General features: G+C 41.5%; 1 protein-coding gene across 2 annotated transcripts in view; it reads right to left on the bottom strand.

Annotated features, from left to right (window-relative positions):
* The window catches only part of DTWD2 (DTW domain containing 2), a 1,229,961-nt gene that overhangs the window by 345,054 nt on the left and 861,598 nt on the right, over positions 1-23,309 (bottom strand). The gene's annotated exons all lie outside the window — the stretch shown is intronic.

Raw genomic sequence — 23,309 nt, 5'->3', positions numbered from 1 at the left:
CTGGTTTAAGGCTCCAGACAGCATCCCAGCACTACCAGGCTACAACTCATACCATACCCGGACCGAAATACAAAAGGCGGGGGAATATCCATATTCAAGGATACCCACACCTCCAGGTTAGTGGCACAGCATGATGCTTCAGAGATCATCCACGTGCAACTAACAACGGGCAAAACTATTTAAATTATAGCATGCTACAGATCACCCACCATGTCCCAGGACCCCTTCTCCGCATTCCTGGAAACACTGGGAAACATAAAGGTCCTACCAAACACCCTGATATTGGGTGATTTCAATTATCCAAACATTAACTGGGAGAACTACTCAAGTACAAACTCCCTTGTCCAACATTTTCCTAGAATTTATAATTAATTAATTTGTAATCACCAACATGGGCGACTGGTGTTCCACACCGGACGTCAACCCTTCGTTGGTTAGATCTGACTATAAACTAATCACTCTGAATATCCACATTCTGCCACCACCCCCACTCAAAGAAACCACCGTGAAGAACTTTTCAAAAGCAAACTTCACGTTACTTAAGACCGAGGTGGGACGTTTCAAAGCCCCCATGCTAAAGGAAAACGCTGTCCAAGCTGCAAAATCCTTTACTAATGCACTCTACGGGCACCTACAAGAATGCATGGATCATGCTATATCAAACAAAACCAAGACTCACTCCTCCAAGAAAAGGAAACCAGTCTGGTGGACCCCTGCCATAAACAAGCTATATAGTAGAAGGAGGAAACTAATACAGAAAAGAGTAAAATCCCAAGAAGGGAAGACATCCCTGATCAGTATCAGCAAGAAACTATGTTCCCTCATAAAATCATCCAAGGCTAGCTTCCAAAGAAAAATTGCCATGGACTCCAAAGATAACCACAAGGCATTCTTTAGCTATGTCAAGAATCTAAGTGACAATTCTCAAATCTGCTCAGAGTTAGTGCAGAATGACACAAAATACACCGAACCGACCGATATAGCCAACATCCTGGCAGACAGCTTCAGTGCAAACTTCACCCCCCTCTCACCCCCAAAAAGGCCCATAACTATACCAGAAGAATGCAGTGCCCCTGAAATCACAGACAATCAGGTTAAAACAGCCCTCTCCAAAGCCAAAAACACAGCATCAATGGGACCGGACGGTGTCCCAGGCTGTGTCCTACATGTGCTCAAAGATGAACTAACCCCTCAGCTAAACACACTGTTTAAACTCAGCCTCTATACAGGCTGTGTGCTCACAGAGTGACGCACAGCAACAGTTATTCCGCTCCACAAAGTTGGAGCCACAACAGACCCTGGGAACTATCGCCCTATAAGCCTGACCAGCTTGGTCTGTAAAGCTATGGAGAGCATCATCATGGATCTCATTAAGAGAGACATTGGGAACCTCCAAACACTGGACTCTACCCATTTCGGCTTTGTTAAGGGCAGATCATGCCTTCTAAACCTGGTGGACTTCGTTGAGACAGTTACCAAGGCTATAGAAGACGGAAAGGTGGTCCAAACAGCCTACCTAGACCTCGCAAAGGCCTTCGACACCATTCCCCACTCCGGTATTATACACAAGCTCACCAGCCTGAGCATAAACCCCTATGTCACAAGATGGGTTGCCAACTGGCTCACAGACAGAACCCACATGATAAGAGTTGCGAGAGCTAGGTCTGACTCTAAGCCAGTTACAAGTGGCGGTCCCCAGGGCTCAGTCCTAGGACCCCTCCTGTTCGGTATATACTTCTCAGAGGTACAGGCAAGCACAGGAGGACTATGGCTGACCCAGGTTCACAGACGACTGCAAACTAGGGGCTATAATTGACTCTCCGGCTGACACAGACATCCTCCAAAAGGGTCTCACTGAGACAGATACCTGGTGTCAAAACCATGGCCTCAAGCTAAATGCCAAAAAGTGCATAGTCATCTGCTTTGGAACTATCACATAGGTGTTAGCCCCCTAAATATGGAAGACATAATAAGGGATCTGGGGACCTAAGTAGATAGTAACCTCTCCTTTGATAATCACATTGCCAAAATGGTTAGAAAATCCTTCTATGTGGCCCACATCACAAAATGGTTTGCATCCAGATCGAAAGAGGTCATTGGGCCCCTCTACACATCACTCATCAGACCCATCATAGAGTACAATGCCCCTTTTGGGATGTACCTTACAAGACACCTGCAACAACTGGAAAGACCACAGAAGTACCTCACCAAGAGGATCACTGGCCTCAAGCAGATGCCCTATGCAGCTCGACTGAAGAAACTCCAGTTGTACTCGGTTGCATAAAGCCTACTCAGAGGTGATCTCTGCCTGACATACAAGGCCATGTCCAACCCAGAATTGATGGACATGCTCTACCTAAAGAAAACCATATCCCCTCAAGCCACACGCTCCAGGGATCTAAACCTCACCACAACAATAAATAGGACGTGCTGGAGGGATAGATTCTTGTCTCAGAGACTTTCCATGCTCTGGAACAAGATTCCAGTCTACATTAGGCAGAGCTCTTCGCTAACCCTCTTCAAGAGAACCTTGACGAGTGGATGGGAAACTGAAAGTTTACCCCAGGGATCACTTCAATGGCTCTGCTGGACAGAGGCACAGGGAACTAATCTAAGGGGGAGGCGAAAGCCAACACATTGCGGCTAGGCTTATAAATGCCTTCAGGCAGATAGCCTAGTACCTACCTATGAACCTATTTGTAACACTAGCATCTTGTATGATATGCAGTTCTAATACATTTGTAACACAAACTTCTTGTATAAATCAGTTTGATATTCACAAAAGACATAATTATTTACAAAATTCCAGCTAGCTGTGCTGGCAGTACTGCCTTTCGTCACAGGTAAAACTAATTTTGCACAAATTTTTCCAAGCACTTGTTGAGATGCACTGAAGAGTAAAGACTAAAGGTGTTTGTTTTGTTCAGGAAGCACTCCTGTCTCTAAATGCAACATAATTTATGCGAATTGAGGGTATTTTTTTTATTTAATTCTTCTTCAAGGAGATAGTCTGCTGTGGAGATTTTTTCCTACCTATAAATGGAAATATTGTCTTTATAATGATGAAGTAGTACAGCTATGGAAGTTAACAGAAGAAGTAGGAAGAATTGTTGTGTAGGAATGTGCACAAAGAATTCCTGACTGGCTCAGTGCAGAAACAAATAAATGAAAAGGAAGAGCTTACAGAAAAGAGTGAAGTAGAGGAACTGTCTCTTAAGTTAGAGCACTGGCATGAACTCAGCCAGGCTAGTAACAAGTCTCTGAAATGCTGCATTTGTGTACCTTAGTCCATCAGTTTAGTATGTAGCAATTTCTTTTCGCACTGAAGACAACAGTTACACATTCTTCTTATATGATGTCATAACTGTGCTCAAGCTCAACAGATAAAGCATGCCTAGCTCAGAAATGTGTCCGTTCCATTAAGGCTTAACACAATACTTTAAGTTAAGACATAACACAGTGGTGCTGCAATGAAAGAAGCAGCTGTATCAATTTTAACTGGCTGGTGAAACATCATAAATCAGTACTTCAGAAAAATCAGCTGATATTGCAAAGTTTTGTAGGCCTCATTATATTTAGATATCCATATCTTATCCCTATTGGCTAAAATGTGTGCTTCAGCATGTTGCAGATGCATTTTACAACGCAATCTGTAGAGATGTATTTATCTACATTTTACAGGGAGGAGAAATGAACCATAAGGAATTTTTTAGACATTTTCTAGTTGCAATGAATAAAAGGCATAAGATGGATGAAGACACATTCAAGCATCAAAAAATATATGATAGAAATAACTCAAATAAAACAGTGTTAACAAGCATGTGTGATAAAACTACAACAGAATACTACATAGTTTCATAGGTTCATTGGTTAGTACTAGGCATGTGGCTTGTACAACCATACATACCCTACACATTCACCTTAGGAGTACTGATGGTAAGTTCAATCACTTTCTTGATAAGGGTCATACTGGTAATTCATGAAGGAAGCTAAGGGATTACAGCATTTAACATACAAAGGAAGTCTGTTCCACAGGTTCACAGGATGATACTAGGCTACTGGCCTGGAGGCCCTTATAAGCCTAGTCAAGAATTTCACCCATGTTCACACAAAATCAGTACCTGTTTCACCTGTCCAGCAGGGACACAGGTGGAATCCCAGGGGTGTATTTCTGTTTCCCATCCAGTCATCCAGGTTCCTCTTAAAGAGGACTAGAGAGGTAGTCTGCTTGACATGGCGGGGGAGTCTACTCCACAAATGGGGGAGTCTTTGGGACATAAATCTATCCCGCCAACAAGTTCTATTAATGTCACAAAACAGGTTAAGGCCTTGTGTGCAGGTTGCTCGAGTGGAGTTTGTCTTACGAATATGCAGCAACTCCATCAAGGCTGGGTCTGAGATGGCCTTGTATGCCAGAGACAGGTCACCTCTGAACAGTCTGTACGAAAATGAGTAGAGGGAAAGTGCTTTTAGCCTATCTGTATAGGATAGGTGTTTGAGACCCTGGATTTTCCTGGTCAGGAAACTCTGTGGTCTCTCCAACTGCTGCATGTGCTTGGCAAGGTACATGCCGAAGGGGGCGTTGTACTAGATAATGGGTCTGATGAGAGAGGAGTACAGGGATGTTATGACCTCCTTGTTCCTGGATGAAATACCTGTACTTATAAGGTGGGCCATGTAGAAAGCCTTCCATACAACGGAGGTAATGTAGTGGTCAAAAGTGAGGCTGTTATCAACCTGGGTGCCCAAGTCCCTCATGAATGACTGCATGCTTAGTACATTGTTTTTAATGTGATAATTAGTGGGGATACCATTTTCATAATGATGCATTTCTTGGCATTTAGTTTGAGGCCATGCTTCTGGCACCAGTCATTTGTGTGATTAAGGCCCACTTGGATGATGTTCACATCACTAGGGGAATTTAAGACAGCGCCCTTCTTGCAGTCATCTGCAAACTTGGTCAGCTATAGACCACTGGTTTTGGCTTGCATCTCAGAAAAGTATATCCCAAGCAGTAGTGGCCCCAAGACTGATCCTTGGGGTACACTGCTCATTACGGGTCTACTACTAGAGGTGGCTTCCACTACTTTGACTGAGTGGGTTCTATCAGTGAGCCAGTTAGCTACCCATCTGGTAACATACGGGTTGATGCCTAGCTGGGAGAGTTTATCTATTATGCCCAAGTGGGGAATAATGTCAAAGGCTTTGGCTAGGTCAAGGTAGACAGTGTGCACTGTCTTCCCCTCGTCCATGGCTTTGGTGACTATTTTGAAGACGTCGACCAAGTTTAACAAGCATGATCTGCATTTGACAAAACCAAACTATGTGGGGTCAAGCATTTGGAGGTTGCCAATGTCCTTGTTTATAAGGTCCCTGATAATGCATCCCATGGCCTTGCAGATCAAGCTAGTTAGGCTGATGGGCTTATAATTGCCTAGGTCAGTGGATGCTCCACCTTTGTGTAGAGGGGTGAAAGTGACTGTCCTCCATTCAGCTGGGATAAAGCCAGTGCTCAGGCTTTGACTTGAATAGGGTGTCTAATGGAGCTGAATAGGGTGTCTAATGGAGCTGAAAGCTCATGCCTGAGTTCATGTAGGATACAGCCAGGGATGTTATCGGGTCCCATGGAGATTGTATTTTTTGCCTTTGCATTAAGGACGTGCTCCCTGGTGATGAGGGGAGGGGGGCAGGTGCTGGGAATGTCCTGGTTTACTGATGGGAAGGACAGGGGGATGAAGTTTTCACTGAACCTGTCTGCCAGCAGGTTGGCTATATCTATGGTGTTTGTGTATGTGGTGCTACTGACCACCAGTTCAGAGCAGATCTGGATGTTACCTTTGAGATTGCGGACATATGTGAAGAAGGCCTTGTGATTGTCCTTAGTGGATGTGGCCAATCTGGACTCAAAGTTAGCCTTAGAGGATTTCACCAGTGACCTTATTTGCTTGTTTAGACAAAGGAGAGATTGCTTCCAACTTGGCACCTGCTCCTTCTTGGTCCTGGACAGCATTTATTTTTCCTTTTATTATAGAGTTTGTTTACTGCTGCTGTCCACCAGACAAGTTTACTCTTCCTTGAGGAAGATGATTTGATCCTATCAGGTACTGCTGAGTCCATACAGCTATATAGGTGCTCATATAGATTTTTTTGGTGTAAACTTGGACATTAGTGCCAGTTCCAATTGAAGGGACAGTGGTTGTGAAGCTGCTTATACCTGCTCTGAGGACATTGTAGTCAGTTTTGGAAAAGTTGTTTCATTTGACCCTGACAAGGGGGGGGGTCAGGGGAAAACAGTAGAATTTGGCATGACAGCAGCTACCTCTTCTACTGTACCCATCAGATGATGAGGACACCTAAGTGCTTTGTTTAAGTTTCTTGGATCAACACATATTTAAATATCATCTGAACATTTCTTATGAGCTACAACCATGGAGGATACCCATTCAGTTGCTTCTCCTACTGGAAAAAAAACACCTAAACAAGTTCATAGGTTCATCGATTAGTACTAGGCTAACTGCCCTTGTGGGCCATTTTAAGCCTAGCCAATTACCCCATGTGAGAATCAAACCCTGCACCTTTTGCTTGTAAGGCAAATACCATAACCTTTATGCCAACCACCCACTCCACACAGGTAGGGAATGATTTGTGTGAAGAGCTTATCCATCCAGGAAAGTCTTGTTTATGTTACAATGTAAGCTGAAACCTTTTGGAGTGACTTTTCCAAGTATTACTAGTCTCTGTGAGGTACAAAATAACTAACAAAATAGGTTTATAATAGCTCAAAAGGTAAGACAGAGCTCTCCATGAAACAGTCTGTACAAGAAGGAAAAAAAGTGAAGGACTTTTTACTCTATCTGGGTAGCTAAGGGAGCCTAGCCCTTTCATTCTTTTAGTCAGCAAATGTTGATGTTTCTCAAACTGCATGATGTAGGTAAGATACAGATCAATCTGAGTGTTACATTCAATGATCGTCCTAATAAGGGAAGAATATAGCGGGACTAAGAACTCTTGAACTTGATAATACACTTTGGGTAATGAAAAAGGATTTCTTTACTGTAACTGATGACTGATGGTCAGTTCACTGCCGACTAAAGTGTCTATAACTCTACTGCTTCTATTGACCTTAAAAAGGGTTCCATTTACATGATAATCCATGGAAAAGACTTGTTTTCCATATGCAACTACACTGCATTTTTGCAGTAGGTCTAATGTAATAGAGAGAGCACCAGGTGTTATCTCTATCTAGCCCTCCTGGGAGAATAGCAGGGTTTGTCATGGAATCAATAGTGGCACAGTTTGTAGATAAGTGCAAACTTGGTCAATCACAGATCTAGGACATTAGGTGGCAAAGAGAAGGGGACACAGTTCAGAGCCCTGAGGGACTCCATTAGTGACTAATTTATTAGTTGAGAAGTTGTGTGTACAATTAAAGGAATCAATGAGCAATAAATCAAGTAAGACCAACTTAAATATTAACTGCTATAGGTTTATCAACAACTTATGTACATGGAATCATATCAAATGCCTAATCAATGGATTGACTCAACCACAAAAACACCATTAGCCAAACGCTCAAAAAAGTCAAACAAATTAAGGAAGCAAGACTTGCCCTTTACAAAACCCTAATGACTTAGATTGCATGTTTTTAAAGTTACAAATTTCACTCCATGTTTTTATATATAATACTAATAAGGCTAATGGAATGATAAAGGCCAGGGTCATTTACAACACTGCCCTCATGAAGAGTTGCTAGCGATAATGCAATCTATGTTAACAGAAAGTCAACCAAGAATATTGTCTGGATCCATAGCGTTTTTTAGATATAGCTTTCTGGATATGATCCACAGTGATAATGAAGACAGCAGAAGTGTTATAAGATTCAAGGGAAGGGACACTTTGGTATGAGGGAGAGGAACATTTTGAGCTGAATTTGTCAGCCAAAATAGTTGCTATTACTTCAGTATTAGAATAACTAGTGCTTATTACTTTGACCCCATGGTAATATTCAACATTACATATAATGCTCCTAATGCAGATGAAGAAAATCTTTGGCAATTAACCTTAAAAAAGCTAGTTATCTTCAAATTCATATTCAACCTTATTGTTTGTAATGATGTGTTTAGTATCTGTGCAGACCTGCTTATATCCCTACATCAACTGATGGTGGAAAAAGTTTTGCATGTACCACATCATTTTCCCATCCAGTTATAAACTTTGTTTATCTGACAGTTCTACCACTTGAGTTTTACCCATAATTCCCCACCATACCCAAGTCTACAATGTAGAGATTTAAATGTTCAAATCATTGTGATGGCTATAACTATCATAGGTAAATGTGGCAGCTATACAGATTAAATCCGCATGACAAAACACTTTGTAATGGTCATCAGACAGAATATAATGTTGGAAAAGTCCATGAACACAGTTTAATTTGATGGCAATTTCCTAGTAGTTTTAAGGGACAAAGTCACAGTCTAGTTGTCATATTTGATCAAGGAAGGGATAAATTTAGCAAGTGTAAAGGTAATGGCAACATTCATAAGGGCAAGGTCAGCTATACTTCTCACATGAAAACATAGGCAATTTGATTCAGGGAGTATGGAATTAATGAATTATAAAAATACTGGGAGTATTTAATGATAGTCGTGTAAGACTCTCAACTGATGGGCAGATAAGTAAAATAACTTAAAATTTGGGTAATGGGATTAACAAGTATGGAATCAAACCCTTCTAGGTACCTGCTTTGGTCCTTATGTGATACTGAAAGGGATCTATAGCTGGCAGTGACATGGTAAATTAATTTATCAAACATGAGCAACATGTCAAGGAGCTTGAATTTAAAATCTGGAAGTATGTTGATTTGTTAATATATGAGTAGATAAAAAGAGATAATCCCACACCAACAGGACAGTATCTGAAATAGTGTTAGGTACTGAACCCTGATGTAGATGGAGTATTATCAGAGAACTGAACCAAGTTTCTTAACACATACATTAATGTGCTACAGTATCAGAAAATCCTCAAAATCACACAATTCACTGTTAAAAACTCCTAAAACAGAAGAGACCCATTAATTCTAATTACATTAATTAATCAATTAACTAATTGATTTTAAAACAAGGATATAAAATTAACTATTGTAACACACACGCATACATATATGTATATATATATATATATATATATATATATATATATATATATATATATATATATGTATATATATATATATATATATATATATATATATATATATATATATATATATACATACATACACACATACATACATATGTATATGAGCCACCTGGTTAAATTAGTTGATTGGTGTTTAAGTCAACTGCCTCCCTGTCTGATGCATTTGGTCAATAGGAAAGCTGACTAAGTCTTAAGTGAGCTTAACGTAAGATCAGGGCTGGGGAATATGCCTCTTCCATTCTTTTGTAGAATCTCAGAGTTGGTACATATAATTTAGATGGGGGATGCCTGCTTCCAGGTTATCTCCCTGAACATGTGCTATGTGTTGTTGATTTTTTTTGACAATATGTTGATAACCTGGTAGTGTGAACCTTGGCTCTAGATGATTGTCACCGTTGAGTGAAGTGCCACAGTGACCCCATTTGCAAAACTGGGAAAAGGGGTTGTGGATGGATTGATGACATTTTTGTTAACATCAGTAGATACATGTGCGTATTACTGTATATAAATATATACATAAGTTTGTCTTTTTGGCTTTTCCCGGTTAGGGGTCGTCACAGCGGAACTCCAGTCCGCTAATGACTGGCAGTCGATTTTTATGGTGCCGAGTTGCCAGCCCGACACCCAACTTTCAACGAAGGCATGCCCATTCACGCATGTCTTTCGGAGGCCACTCTACAACGGGGTGGACACGCAGACTCCACACAGAAGGCACTCCAGCCGAGAATCGAACAGGAGAACCTCTTGCTGTGAGGCAACAACCCTACCACTGTACCACCGCGGCTTACATATATATATATGCCAGGTTTTTGTGATATAAAAAACTGAGACCACAATAAATCATTTCAAAACTTTTCCCATCTTTAATGTGACCTATAACCTGTACAATTCAATTGAAAAACACCAAATCTGTTAGGGGAAAAATATAAAAAATAAAAAAAACGTACAATAAGCTGGTTGCATAAGTGTGCACACCTTTAAACTAATACTTTGTTGAAGCACCTTTTGATTTAATTACAGCATTCACTCTTCTTGGGTACACACCTACCATCAATTAAAGAGATCTGATTAACTCCAAATAAAGTTCAGCTGTCCTTCTAGGATTTTCCTGACATTTACTCAGTTGCCTGCTACATCAAAATCCATGGTTCGCAGAAAGTTTACAAAGCATCAAAGGGATCTCATTGTTGAAAGGTATCATTTAGGAGAAGGGTACAAAAAAATTTCCACAGCATTGGATATACCATGGAACACAGTGAAGCCAGTCATTAAAAAGTGGGACAACAGTGACGTTGCAAAGAAATAGACGTCCCTCCAAAATTGATGAAAAGACAAGATGAAAACTGGTCAGGAAGGCTGCCAAGAGACCTACAGCAACACTGAAGGAGCTGCAGGAATTTCTGGCAAGTACTGGTTGTGTACTACATGTGACAACAATCTCCTGTATTCTCCATATGTCTGGGCTATGGGGTAGGGTTGCAAGACGGAAGCCTTTTCTACACAGAAAAACATCCAGGCCCGGCTAACATTTGCAAAACAATACATCAAGTCTCCCAAAAGTATGTGGGAAAATGTGTTATGGTCTGATGAGGCCAAGGTTGAACTCTTTGGCCACAATTCCAAAAGGTACGTTTGGCGCAAAAACACTTTGCATCACCAAAAGAACAACATCCCCACTGCGAAGCATGGTGGTGGCAGTATCATGCTTTGGGTTGCTTTTCTTCAGCTGGAACTGGGGCTTTAATCAAGGTGGAGGGAATTATGAACACTTCTAAATACCAGTCACTTTTGGCCCAAAACCTTCAGGTGTCAGCTAGAAAACTGAAGATGAAGAGGAATTTCATCTTTCAACACAACAATGACCCCAAGCATACATCCAAATCAACAAAAGAATGGCTTCACCACAAGAAAATTAAAGTTTTGGAATGGCCCTGCCAGATCCCAGACCTAAATCCAATAGAAAATCTGTGGGGTGACCTGAAGAGGGCTGTGCACAACAGATGCCCTCGCAATCTGACAGATTTGGAGTGCTTTTACAAGGTAGAGTGGGCAAATATTGCCAAATCAAGATGTGCCATGCTGATAGACTCCTACCCAAGAAGACTGACGTAATTAAATCAAAAAGTGCTTCAGCAAAGTATTAGTTTAAGGGTGTGCACACTTATGCAACCAGCTTATTGTATGCTTTTTATTTTTTATATTTTTTCCCCTAACAGATTTGTTTATTTTTCAATTGAATTGTACAGGTTATAGGTCACATTAAAGTTGGGAAAAGTTTTGAAATTATTTAATGTGGTCTCATTTTTTTAAATCACAAAAACCTGGCATTTTAACAGGGGTATGTAAACTTTTTATATCCACTGTATGTATGCATATATATATATATATATATATATATATATATATATATATATATATATTCACATACATTTACATGTATGACATATATGCATACATGTAAATGTTTTAAAACATACATATAAATATCTACAAATACATACATTTAATTTTAAATATATATATATATATATATATATATATATATATATATATATATACATACACATATACACACATATATATATATATATATATATATATATACACACACACACACACACACACACACACACACACACACACACACACTCACAGATATATAACTGTACACACACACACACACACACACACACACACACACACATATATATATATATATATATATATATATATATATATATATATACATATATAATTTACAGGGTGTGCAGGGAGGGTTGCCCTCTACAAAAAAATCATTAGTTTTCTTTGGCATGCTTCAAGGATGTATCTTGAAACATGCACATCCTGGTGTCTTTTTTTGTTTTGTTTTTATTTTATTTTGTCAACATATATCATATATATATATCAGTGGTGCAGCAGTTAACATTGTCGCCTCACAACAAGAGGTTCTCTGGTTCGATTCTCGGCTGGGGTGCCTTCTGTGTAGAGTCTGCATGTCCTCCTTGCATTCGCATGGGCTTCCTCCCACATTTCAAACACATGTCTCTGGAGTGTTTCTCCCCGGGCCTCTGCTCAAAATAGGCTCTGCCCTAGTTGGACTTTCCCAGTCAACAAATATTAAATAAATAAATACATAAATAAAATAAAATGTGCATGCACAGAAATTTCCAAAGCTCTGGTCATATCTGCAACTTCTCTCTTACTACTAGAAATGTACTCTCACAATTCAAGCATGCTCTTACAGTTCCTTGTAAAATGATGCATGACACTACTGGTCCTGAAGACTACCAATTAAACTCTATTCTCTGTTCCATCACAACATTTTTTGAAAAGATATATTATAAAGAAATGTTAGAATATACAAATTAGTACAGCCTACTCACAGATCTTCAGCATGGATTCAGGGATGGCCCCAACACCCTGACTGCACTAAACACAGCTACTAACTATGAATCTCTGGAACACTGTTCAAATGGTGAAATGAAAGGAACCACAAATTGAGAAATATAAAAACCCCAAGTATTTAATGATTCCAGTAACAAAGAAATGGTTAGAGATTTTGTTTGAACAAGTTTCAAACTTCATCAGACAAACTATTCTACAATCAATCACCTTAAATACTATAACATAGGTTCATAGGTTCATAGGTTTATACTAGCTAAATTTTATAAGCTACGCCACTTATATGAAAAAAAAAATTGCCCATTAGTTTTGTGTGCTGTCTCTGTCCAGCACACAGAGATGATTGAGGGGTAAACCTCCTCCATCCCATCTCCACAGGTTTAGATTTCTCTCTCTTTGAGCAGAGTGCTCTGTGCTCCCTCACATGGAATCGATGCACTTTCCACTATGGCGCCAGTTTGCCCACTTGTAACTGGCTTGGAGTCTGACACAGCGCCAGCAACTCTAACCCTGTGGGTTCTGTCCTTAAGCCAGTTTGCAACCCATCTTGTGACATATGGGTTTACATTTAAGCTGTGTAGAAAGCCTTTCTGTTGGTTAAAAACAGTGTCAGTCATCATGATATACAGCTGAACTTAAAACTGTTGCCTCATACAAACGAAAAACTGTCAACGCTACATTAAAAACAATTTAATACAACTAATATTCAAAAAGAGTATATATGTATATATATATATATATATATATATATATATATATATATATATATATATATATATTTAAATATGTAAATTAATGTATAAAATTGTAAAATGTTGCCAGTTGTCAAACAACCTTATTTCTGTTGTTTTAAAACCTTTTTTCTTTTAAGTGTTTTTAGTTTCAATATGGCCAAGATAGAAGTGCGATCATTGATGCCAGGCCAACTTTCTGCTTGAAAGTGGATTTGCCATTTTAGCTCATTTATTTCTAACTGTAAACCCCAAGGCTTCTTTTCATCAACAGTGACTCAGTCAATTACTACAAAGGAAAATTTATGGTTCACATTGTCAGAAATATGTTTGGCCAATGCATTATTCAGATCGTTTTTCCTAATAGCGTAGTCATGCTCATAGATTCTTTGACTTAGCTTACGCTCAGTTTTTCCTATGTAGAAACCAGAGCATGAATCGCACATGGCCAAATAAACCATTGCTCTGGAATTACAAGAATATTTCCCTTTTATCTGATGTTTAATGTTTGTAATAGTTATATTATCAGTTACTTTTACCATATGACACCATGAACAAGCTCCACATCTAAAAGTTCCTTGTTTATTTACATGAGAGGAAACTTGTCTGTTCTTGAAAAAATCCTTAAAATTATTACCTCTTCTATATACAATAGTTGGTTTAACCCCTAAGTGCATCCTGAGGTTAGCATCCTCTAACAGAATTGGCCAGTTTTTTTCAAAAATAAAAGTTAAAAACTTATCGTCCCGGCTAAAAGTTATAGTTAAGGCTTTTTGAAAGTCTGGTGGTTGTTGTGTAGTGTCATTGCATAGTTCTACCATGGTACTACATTCTGTGGTACTTAATGCTCCCTGATACCCGCCATTGGCTGATGTAAGTGGAATGGTGCTTAAAATAGGTTGAAAATAACCATTTAGTCTCTTAGTAATGACTTCCATACTTAGTTCTTCCACTAATTTTACCGGGTAACCTCTTTTCAGTAACATACCACATAGAAACTGACATTCTTTCAAAAATTCTTCGTGTGTTGTGACCATGCCAGCAGCCCTGGCCAATTGGCCTTTCATAACACACTTTTTCTGATGAAATGGGTGTGAGCTTGTGTAATGAAGAAAAGTGTTAGAATATGTAGCTTTTCTATGAATTTTAGACACATATCTACCACCTTCATCATCTTTCATCAAATTCACATCCAAATAATCTATGCTAACTGAATCATATTGCCATGTAAACTTTAAGAAGCTAGTAGTTTCATTAATGTAAGACAAAAAATCCTTTGCCTGCATTCTTTTCCAAATAATACAAATGTCATCTTGAAACCTTTGGTATAGTTTAATACAGTTATTAAACCTTGACTGGAAGACAAACTGTCATTCCCAGTATGCCATAACTAGGTTTGCATAGGCTCCACCACACGGTGAGCCCATGCCTATTCCTTTCTCTTGCAGGTAATACTTATGGTTAAAAGAGACATAATTATTAGTTAAAACCAGCTCTAACAATTCTAAAATAAGGGTTAATGTACTGTGTTGCACCTTGTATTCTACAAGCTTTTCGTTTACCCATTCTATCCCAGTTTGTTGTGGAATGACTGTGTAAAGGTCAGTTACATCTATGGTGATGAAAATGTCACTGACGTGATAAGATGCTTTACCTATCTGTTCTAATAGCTCCACAAGTCTTTACATATATGAATTTCTTTCACTATTATTTTCTTTAACTCATAAACCAAGAACTGAGCACATGAAGAAGCAATGGAACCTCTTCCATCAACTAGAGGTCTCATAGGAGGATTTTGAATACTCTTATGTATTTTTGGAATCCCAAAAAATACTGATATTCGTGGGGTAATGATGTTCAGACAGTTATACAGATCGATGTCAACTCTTCTTTCTAAGAATATATAGGTTAACTGTGAGTGAATCTTTCAGTATGCCCCATTTAATTTGTTTAGAGAGATTTCACTATATCTATCAGTTTCTAATAAAAGTTGTAACCTTTCATTGTAACTGTCTATATCCATAATAACTACCACGCCCCCTTGTCTGGTTTCATTATTCTAATGTTGTTACCTTGCAAGTGATCCATGGCTGCTATTTCAGTCTCTGTCAAATTAAAATTATGGGACTTGTTCTTGTTATTTTGTAAGTTTTTTTAAGTCAAGTTCACATAATTTTTCATATATGACTAACTTCGGATGGAGGGGTGAGTTATAAGTTGAACTAATACTCCATAAATTTTGATGAGAGTCATATACCTTGCTATGGTTTATGAGAGAAAAATTTAATTTTCTAAGGTATAACTTTAAATCTATTATTGTGTTCATACAATCAAACGATCTAGCAGGTACAAAAGTCATCCCTTTTGCTAACAGATTAGCTACATCAGTTTCTATATTTACTTTTGAGTAATTATATACCTTAAAATCGTTATCATCTTCTATGATAGTACAAAGATTCAATACATTTTCAACAGAGAGAGCCCAAAAGACATATCCCCCATGCATATGGCTTCATGGACAAAGTCATTGGAGCAGTCAGTGTTAGTACAATTCACGTTCTCCAGTTCCTGGTCTTCGGTTTGGCCCCTTGAAAACTCACTGCTTGATACCCCCCTGTACCATAGGTCTAGCTTGAGAGTCAGTTCTATTTCTGATTCTCTCAGATATTCTCAGCACAGGATATTCATCTTCATAGCTACCCATAACTTCATTTTCATCTGTGTCATCATTAGGTACTTTCCCACTATTGGTATCATAGTTATTAGCCCAATTATTTCCAAATTTGTTATTGAAAAACTTGCATTTGGGTTGTGCACTAGGGGGTTTAGGGTAAGCCAAACCGTTAGCATACTCGTTGATGTCTCTCTATAGTTTTCTACTCTTCCCCATTTTTAAAGTCTCTGTGTGTTGCTCTATGCTGTTATATATTTTCAGGTATTCATATCTAAACTGTTCAAAAGAGACATAGTTTCTTATGTTACTGTCCAGGGCTGATAACTCTTTACTTAAAATGTCAATATCTTTGTCATTATATTTTATTAACACTTCCAAAAATTCCAACCCAACTTGTCTAAACATATTTAAGAGTTCATTGTGCATGTGTGAATTGTTGATGAGACAGATACCAATGAACATCTTAACCCACTAGAGGGTGCTGTTGCTCAACAAATTACTTCCTGTCAACATCTGAATGCTTAGTTGTAGAGAATCAGATAGCGCAACAGGATTTACCACGGCCTGCATCACAAAATGCTCAACAAGGCTTACTTCGTGGAAACTCAAGGTTCTTTTTTTCTTCTTCTTCTTTCGGCTTTTCCTGGTTAGGGATCGCCACAGTGGATCACCTGTCCGCTCATGATTGGCAGTGGAGTTTTACAGTGTCGAGTTGCCAGCCCAGCGCCCAACCTTCCACAGAATCCACACACACACACACACACACACACACACACACACGCACTCACACCTAGGGCCAATTTAGAGTGTCCACTCCACCTGCAGCATGTCTTAGGGATGTGGGAGGAAATGGGAGCACCCGGAGGAAACCCACGTGACCACAGGGAGGACATGCAGACTCCGCACAGAAGGCAAGCCAGCCAAGGATTGAACTGGAGAACCTCTTGCTGTGAGGCAACAATGCTAACCACTGCACCACCATGGCCACCCATGGAAACTCAAGGTTGACAAGTGAAAATATTAGAAACAACGTCAATGAGAGGCCTTTTCCAATGAGAAGGGATATTCCACAGCTAAGTGATTAGCTAGGGGCTGCATTTTCCTTTTCTTCAAACCAAACACAAGTCCGAGCTTCTGTGGAAGGTAAGATGACAGTATGATTCCAAACTTCTAAAATGTAAAAAGTTGCATTTGGAAAATGCATACCTCAGAGAATGCATTAAACTCAGGATTGTTCCTAAGGGCCTACGTCTATGGAAATTTCCATCAGGGATCATCAACAATTCATCCATGCACAATTAAGAAGTTAATCGGCTCCGAGTCGGCCACTTACTAAGCTCGAGAGCTAATTTTACCAGCTCGAGGCAACCCTATATCCCATGATGCAAGGCGGAGACTACCCAGATCTCGTTTGTTAGCTAAGGAAATTATGCAATATATTCTTCCAACTGGAGAGGAGGAAGAAAAAGTAATAATACTAAAAATGACAATCATAATAATCATAATCCTCTGAAAAGGATCAACCTAATCTAGTGACACTAGAAGCTGATTAGCTAGAAAAAAGGATAAAACCTCTTAAGAGAAGAAGCTTAATCTTCTCAGTCTGACCAGGCTAGGGGGATGGTGGGTGGGACACAAGAAAGAAGGCAAGAGAAGACAACTAACATGGAACGTTATGGTAGGTACATAACTTTTTAATGTTAAGTTGTCAATCTCGCCTTCATTCTTGCTGGATGGGACCGCGTCCTTAGCACCTCTATCCTGGATGGCTCAATGGAACAGACTCTTGAAAATGGTGGAACCAAAATTCGCTCTGTCTCTGGAGGCCAAGTCTAATTTGTAATGTGAAACAAAGGTATGAGGAGAGGCCCATGTGGCTGCTGTGCAAATAGTGTCTATTGGAAGTCCAGCCTGAAAAGCTGTAGATGTAGCTAGAGCTCTGGTAGAATGGGCTTTTGGCCTAGAAATCAACTCTTTGCCTCTGAACTGATAAATGTAAGTAATCATGGAAGACAGCCATCTAGATAAAGTCACCTTGGAGATTGAAGGCCTTTCCTGTTCTTTGCATAGGATAGAAACAGTTGATCAGATTTCCTAAAATGTTTAGTTTTGTCCAGATAATATCTGAGTTGGCGGTGAACATCAAGATAATGTAGTTTTTGTTCCGCTCTATCAGAATAATTTGGGAAAAAAACTGGAAGATCAATGGATTGATTTAAGTTCGTCTGCGATGCCACTTTCGGTAAGAAAGACGGATTAGTCCTTAGAGAAACCCTGTCTTTGTGGAAGATTAAGTAGGGAGGATGAATGCAGAGAGCATGAAGCTCAGATACTCTCCTGGCAGAAGTAATGGTGACTAGAAAGAGTGTCTTCCAAGAAAGAAATTTCAATGAACAGGCAGCCGCAGGTTCGAAAGGGGGAAGAATCAAGGATGTTAAAATTAAATTTAGATCCCACTGTGGTGGGGGGTCTCTAATCGGAGGTTTAAGTAAAAAGATACCTCTAAGGAATGCCTTGCAAAGTTTATGTGACATAATGTTGTGGTCCAAAAAGCCTATATGAAAATTTGAAATGGCTGCCAGCTGAACTTTTACTGTGGAGGAAGAAGATCCTGAATGAAAAATCTCGGCTAGGAAGTCCAAGACCGAATGAATCGGAGCAGTATAGGGGTCTATATTCCTAGCTTTTGCCCAGAAGGAGAAACGTTGCCATTTACTAGTGTAAATCCTTCTGGTGGAAGATTTAAGGGAAGCTACTATGATATCCCGGACGGGATTAGAAATCATAGGAAGCCTGGCTAAGGATGGAAGTGGAGCAACCAAGCAGTGAGGTTGAGAGAAGGTGTGGATTGGTGCAGCTGCCCCGACTGGTGGGTCAGAAGATCTGGAACCGGGTCCAGATGCCATGGCTGTACCAAGAGATAACAATGTAGGAATGGAAACCATATCTGTCGAGGCCAATAAGGGGCAATGAGAATCAACTTGGCTCTCAAGGCGGTTGCTTTCTGAATTACTTGAGGTATCAGAGGAAAGGGGGGAAAGGCATAAAGAAGTCCCCGGGGCCAATCTTGGGTTAGAGCGTCTCTGGGGGGATGGCCTGGAAGGGGGAAGAGAGAGAAGAAGTCTGGGCATTTGCTGTTTTGAGGTGTAGCAAAAAGGTCGCAGCAAGGAAGGCCCCACTCCTGAAAAATCTCTTCCGTCACTGATTGTTTGAGAGACCACTCGTGGGGCATGAGAATAGCTCTGCTCAACCTGTCCGCTATGATGTTGGATTTCCCGGCGATATGCATTGCTATCAGAAACCGCTGAGAGGAGATTGCCCACTGCCAAAGTCTGAGAGCCTCTCGACACAGTAGATAGGACTTGGTTCCGCCCTGTTTGTTGATATACCACACTACGGACATACTGTCCGTTTGGACTGCAATAGTTCCCAGGGGAAGAGAGTCGTTGAGGGCTTGCAACGTTAAAAGCACTGCTCTCATCTCTAGGAGATTTATGTGCAGGTGGTATTCGAAAGGTTGCCAAGTGCCATGGACCATCCTGCCCTGATAATGCCCCCCCCCACCCGATCAGGGAGGCATCCGATGTAACCGTGGCGACCGGGGCAGGAGGAACAAAGGGTCTGCCCTGATGGACTTGAGGGGACGATATCCACCAGGTCAGATGCCTTTTGCAAGTTGGAGTTATTATGATCCTGTGACGCATGGGAAGTTGTTGAAAGGACCATTGGGCGAATAGCATCCATTGTAGAAGACGCATGTAAAAGCGGGCAAAGGGAAGAAGTGCTATGGCGGCCGCCATAAGACCCAATACTTTCAGAGCAAATCTGGCCTGAATTTTGTTGCTGAAGAGAATCACCTGGACGTGATTTTGAATGTCCAAGATCCTTTGGTCTGTTAACTTTGCTGAAAGTTGTACGGTGTCCAATTTTGCGCCTATAAAAGTAATAGATTGACAAGACGACAAGGCAGATTTTTCGAAATTTATAGAAATCCCTAGCCCTTTGCAAATGTGAATGGTGTAATCTCTGGCTTGGAGAAGTTGATGCCTGGTGGTGGCAGTGAGGAGCCAGTCGTCTAGATATGGAAACACCTGGAATCCTAGATGTCTCAGGTGAGCCGTAACCGCTGCCATACATTTGGTGAACACTCTGGGGGCTGTAGTGAGTCTAAAAGGCAGGGCCCTGAATTGGAAGTGACTGGTCCCCAGCTGAAAGCGGAGAAACCTTCTGGAGCGCCTGTGAATTTTTATGTGATAGTACGCATCCTGAAGATCTACCGAGCACATCCAATTGTCCTTGCCCAGAAAGGGTAGAACGGACTGAAGCGTCACCATCCGGAATCTTGTTTTCTTTACAAACTTGTTTAGTTTGCTGAGATCTAATATTGGTCTCCAGTCCCCTGTCTTTTTTGGTACTAAAAAGAACCTTGAGTAGATTCCGGATCCTATTTGGTCTGCTGGGACTGGTTGGATGGCTCTTTTTGCTAGCAGTTTTGATATCTCTGGTACTGCTAGTTCCCTTAGACTGGGTGGAACGTCTGGTAGGGTTACCTTTTGCTGAACTGGGGTTTGAATAAAGGGAATTTTGTAACTCTTGGATATAATCGACTGTACTCATTTGTCTTGAGAAAGGGAAAGCCAGGCTATTGGGTACAGCGATAATCTTCCCCCGACTGCCTCTGAAGGTGGACAATTGGGCAACATCTCAGGGATGCTGGAAGGGTTTGTCAGAGAGAGGCTCCCTGCTACCGTGATTCTGCAGACCCCCTTTGCCCCTTGGGCAGCGTCTGTTGTTGTTACCCCCTCTGCCTCTGGGGGTAAACTGACCTCATGCGTCAGGCATGACTCCTTGAGATTTGCGGAACCACATTTTCCCTCCCTTCTGACCTTTTGGGTAAGGTCTTGAAGGGGTGGAGAAACGGACTCCTACGGCAGAAAGAGTCTTGCCATCTTGTTCACATCTAGTCAAGGTGTCTTTCACTTGAGGTCCAAACAAGGTCGAACCATCAAAAGGAGAGTTTGTGAAGGACACCTTGAAGGGTTCTGCAAAATTAGAAAGACGCATCCAGGATTGACGCCTTAAAGCCACTCCTGTGCCTGCGGCCCTACTCGCTCCATCGGCTGCATATGAAATGAGCCGCATGGAGGAGTTAACAATGGAGTTTAGGATTCCTAGCTATGAGCTAATCTTATCCTGAGACCCAGCAGCTGACGGATCCTGTAAAACTTCTCCCAACTCTTTAAGAACATCTCTTTGAAGGTGGGTGAAGTGACACAAGTAGTTCAGCGATCGCATGGCAAAGGTCGCTGAAGAAAATATCCGCTTGCCGTACCTATCCATAGTCCTAGAATCCTTGTTAGGAGGATGGACAGGTACTGAAGGATCAGCTAGTTCCTTCTTGGTGGCTGCAGCCACCACCATGGCATCAACCGGGACACCTTTTGTCAAATATTGCCTATCAGGTGGGGCCGTAATGAATTTAGACGGCCTCCGAGGAATAGGTTCCACCGAATCCGGGGCCATCCACGCCTTCCGAGACACCACGTCCATAAGAGGGTCAAAAGGCGGAGACACCCAGAAGGTGGGGGGTCGAGATCCGAATGCCTCCAGGTATACTGACTCGTCCTCGGAAGGATTAAGGGAAGGCCAGTTCCCCCTCTGCTTAAGGAGTTCAAGGATGTCTGAGGAAGAGACATCCTCAGAAGGGGACCTTGGGGATCCCTCCAACTCATCCAAGTCAGTATCAGATGTAACAGACTCGGGGGAGTCTAGATGTTTCCTCTTACATGTCCTCTTACGCGGAGGTTCACCTGACGGATCAGGAGAAGCCTCGGAAGAGGAAGATATTCCCAATGGGGAAACCTGAGGCATTGGATCTCTGGGTCCGGGAGCAAGAGAGTGGGAAGAGACGTAACCAGGCACTGTAGTGGGAGGAGCTGATGGAACTGACCGTTGACTATGCCCAGGGGCTAGTACACTCATCACCTCGAAGGCTCCCCCGTCAGAGAGGCCAGAAGGTTCCCGCTCCGAAGAGATAGGAACTCCAGGCCTCACCGACAGGGAAGGCTCCGAGGCAGATGTCGGGGCTGAGCTCACCAACGCCGAAGCCCCGAGAGGGAGAACGGGGTCGGACAAGGGTCCGATGCCACTCGCCCCCTCGGAGCAGACGAGAGAGACCAGACGCCCGGATCCCTCCAATGAAGGCCTCAAGGAGGAAATCGGAGCGGAGGACGATGGAGCCGAAAGGGGGGGTGGTATCGGCTCCGAAGTTACAACAGTCACGGCTCCGAGGAGCTCCGGCTCCGAGCTCTGTAAGAGAGTCGAAGGAGGAATGTTAGGTGGATGTGTGATAGCTACCATCTGTTGAGACGGGCTATGGAGCATTTGGGCCAATGCCTGAGACTTTAATAGTCTACTCACCACTCTCTCGAGGTCGTGATCAGACAGCCTGGACGACCGAGAAGAACGGCTCCGATGGCTCCGCTGAGAGCAGGGGTGATCTTGGGGCCGAATGTATCGATTCCAATGAGGGGGATCGTGATCTCTTTTTAGAGATAGGTGGAGCCGAAGGAGCCGAGGATACGTCGGCTCCAGCCGGAGCCAACACTGAGTGCCCAGATCTGGCAGTATCGGCGCCGGATGGAGCCGATACTGTGACTTCTAAAAGAGAAGGATCGGCTCCGGCCGGAGCTGATCTCGACACTGAAGAAGAAGAACCAGTAGCCGATGGCTTGGGACTTGAAGCCGAAGGCTTAACTGGTTTCGAGGGCTTCCCCGGAGCCGATTTAGTGGGGAACTCTCAGGCTTTAATAAGCCCCTCAATATTAATTTACTTCTGTGCTCCTGCAGGACTCTTGGGCTGAAGGCATGACAGATAGCACAAGAGTCCTGCAGGTGCAGAGGTCCCAGGCAGTAAACACAAGAAGTGTGACCGTCTGTCAGAGACATCTTCTGACAGCACGAGTCACACTTCTTGAAGCCTGAGACCTTTGTGTCCTTTGACATAGCTGTGTCGAGGAAACACAAGTAACAAGCAAACACAGACACACACACACAAATAACGCCCAATCCAATAATATAAATCTAAACAGGGATACAACACACTCAAACACACACAGAATCCCTGACAGGAAAAATTAGGAAAGGGGGAGGTTTAAGGCTTAACCTAGGGAAAGGGATAAATAACCCGAAAAAAAAAGGGGACACTAATGGGAATAGGGTTAAATTAAACGTTAAGGTTCACAAAACAACTAAGGTAATTAAATTTAAAAGGGGTCTTAATTTGAAGAAAACTTACCTAG

This window comes from Protopterus annectens, chromosome 17.part0, assembly GCF_019279795.1.
Source record: "Protopterus annectens isolate FY-2018-M chromosome 17.part0, PAN1.0, whole genome shotgun sequence".
In the NCBI taxonomy this organism is placed as follows: Eukaryota; Metazoa; Chordata; order Ceratodontiformes; family Protopteridae; genus Protopterus; species Protopterus annectens.
Note: the sequence above shows the minus strand (reverse complement) of the source record. Positions and strands in the feature narration are given on the sequence as shown.